The 2,997-nt window shown below is 40.1% G+C and overlaps 1 pseudogene; it reads right to left on the bottom strand.

Moving 5' to 3' along the window:
- Nucleotides 1-281: 281 nt before the first annotated feature.
- On the bottom strand, nucleotides 282-2,058 carry LOC131768839 (kelch-like protein 12; annotated as a pseudogene).
- Nucleotides 2,059-2,997: the final 939 nt, after the last annotated feature.

Here is a 2,997-nt window from a genome sequence, read left to right as displayed (position 1 = left end):
ACCTGAGAAGCAGTCAGTATGAAAGATGCATAGCAGTCAAGGTTAATTAACGACTTAGAAGTCCAGTGCTGTAAACATTACTACACATGCTATCTGTAGTGAGAGAGTTTAAAGTACAAGGTTTAAAGCAAACAGTAGCTAATGAGAGGGAACCTTCGATTTAACCCAGCCTTTCCTTAGATGAGCTTCTAAATTAAGGCAATAATAAACGAATGGCTGTGTCTGCTGTCTGCTATGAACAACATGAGTAATTCTAAAGCTGCTAAGTGTCGGATTACCTACTACTCAACAATCGTAAGTTTATCTAGTAATTCTTTAGAAAGCTTCAGAACAGAGCCGGTGAATGAGTTGTCATTTTCTGGGTCAATTTTTGTCACTGGTATGATTGTTTCGTGGATCCATTGGTCGTTTGCAGGGTCAAAACATTCAACTTTTAGCTCCCGACTATCGGGGAACAGATTTTCTCCACCCAGTACGTACAGCTTTCCATTCAGACAAACCATACTACCATAACAGCGTGGGACATTCAAGTTTGCAATAAGTTGCCATTCGTTTGTTAACGTATTGTACATCTCACAAGCTTTCAACCTTCCCGTAGAGTTTTTTCCTCCAGCAACGAAGATTTTTTCTTGAGAGGCCACGCCAAAAGCGTCGCTTCTTCCTTCCAGCATATCTGCGATTCTCTCCCACTTGTTTTCCACAGTGTCAAATCTCTCAGCTATGACGACGTAGTTACTTGATCGTGGAATCCTACCACCAAACGAATAAAGATGTCTGTCGGCTGCAATAACACAAGCATCCTGTCTACACTGTTCATGATATGAGTGAATTGTCTCCCATACACACTGCTTTACATTGTACCTCTTCGTGACAGTTTTCCGGCTGCCATAGAAGTCAACTTCAACAGCATAAATTTCCCCTTTAAGAACGGCCAACTTTCCAGGGTCTGTGCTCAAGTTCAGCTCAGACCAAACGTTAAAAATAGGATCATATCTCTCTGAAATTTGACGATTGGTGGATGTGAACAACTGGTCACGAAATTTTATCATCTGAGTTAAACTGTTTGTGTCCTTCAGGCCATCTGGCAAGCGCTTCCACAGGCCTCCTTTAGGGAGATAACAAAAAGTGTTCTTGCCACCACGAGCAACAATGACACGTTTATCAAGACATCTTCTTGGTGATTGCAGAAAATCGTCTTAAAATTAACCAAGGTAGCCATCTGTATGGTTGCATCCATGACCAGCTTCACACAAGCCAAATTCTCACGCACCAGTTCGTTTGTGGCGACATCCTCCAGACAGTCACGCGACAGAAAACCCAGTCGAACGTGACCAAACAATTCTTCTAATGCTGCTTTTCGCTCACTCTTTCTGTGGTTTATCCAGTCTAAGATGATTTTAAAAACATCAGCTTCCTCTTTGACAGTAATTTCGTCGGGTGAAATCCACTTCTCGATCTCTTTAGCTTCCAAGTGCAAAAATTCATCCAGTTTTGCCACGGTAACGATGTTTTCGTGAATAAAACATCTACTGTTAGTGACAAGCTCGTCACACTCATATTTCTCAGCGAAGTAAAAGGTTGAAATTCAGTTTGAGTTGGACATTTCTCGTTCCAAAAACCGCCCTGAAATAGTTTTCAAGCTCGTTATGATCAGATAATTTCCTGCGGCGATCAGGTCCTCGGCATTCTCTTGAGTCACCTCCACAGTTCCAGTGTAGATGAATTCCAAAACATCTTCCATAATAGTTCCTGAGATCTCCTCAAGTCGAATAATTCCTTCTCGATTCTCCTTCATGTCGCTCTGAAGAAGCTTGCAAAAGAACGGACTTGCGGCGGAAAGAACATTTCTGTGAGCTTTGAACTCTCTGTCGTCGTTCGTCACCAAAGTAATGTCGCACAAACAATCTTGTTTTCGCTGAATGTTGAGGCGTTTCATCAGTTCCACACAGAATGACGCTTTTTCAGCAGCTGCGATAGGCTGGATATCTTGCATCATTAACAGAATATCCTAGTTTCCTTGAGCAGAATCCACTCTAATGTAACTAATAATGGGGAACACACGAAAAAGATATCGAAAACGGAAGTAAAGCTGGTTTCCAGTTTCGGGCATTCTAATTCCCGTTTCCTTTGGCCGTGGAACTCTGGGGACGAGATATTGGCTATGGTGGTTTTGAGAAAAACACGGACATATTTGCAAAAAAGTGTTATGTAAAAAGATACAGGTAAAGGTCAACCAAAAATTTTGCCTGCTCGGAAGAGTACAAGAATTACAGATCGAAATTCTACTGCACTGCAAGACACTTCATTCTGGTTAGCTGTATTCAAAAGTTTTTTACATCTTCGCTTGCCAGTGACAAATCTTTCTTTTGAAAAGTAAACTAATGCTCAAACTGATCATACCTGTACAGTCAGTCAAATCTGTTCAGGAGGCCAAAATTATTACGGCTTGTTCATGTTAAGATTGCAATTTCCAATATTTCCTAAACATTTTAGTAATTCATTAGATTGTCATTATCATAGTACATTAGTGAAGTGTATTTGAAAGGTCAACTCTGACTTTTAAGCGTCAAGTGTTCTCTTCTTTTTCTGTTTTTTCATTCGAATTTTTGTGTTTAAGAATAATAAAAGTGTTTTCCAGTTTTTTTTTTTTTTGTTCATTGATTTTGTTAGTTTCCTAATTACTTAACTTCAGCTAAGAGTAACTGGCTTCTAATTTCTCCTTTGAAAAGGGTATCTCCTCTAAAGCAATATAACGGTCACGAGAATAAACGAAACAATCACCAATTTAAGAAGCTCCTAATTTTCAAACCGACTCTCCTCGTCAGTATCATAGGAAATGCTGAGAGAACAGTGTGGAGTGAATACTAATATTAACGTGTACAGGTGGTTTTTAAGTTTGGAACAATTGCTATTCCGCCATTTTATTTCGATGACCGTTTAGGTGCGTTGTCCTGTTTTCGACAGGCCCCTATGCCCCTTTGTGTAATACAAGGCTGA

This window comes from Pocillopora verrucosa, chromosome 12 (assembly GCF_036669915.1).
Source record: "Pocillopora verrucosa isolate sample1 chromosome 12, ASM3666991v2, whole genome shotgun sequence".
Lineage (NCBI taxonomy): Eukaryota > Metazoa > Cnidaria > Anthozoa > Scleractinia > Pocilloporidae > Pocillopora > Pocillopora verrucosa.
The sequence above is the reverse complement of the archived record's forward strand: the minus strand, read 5'-3'. Positions and strand labels throughout refer to the sequence as shown.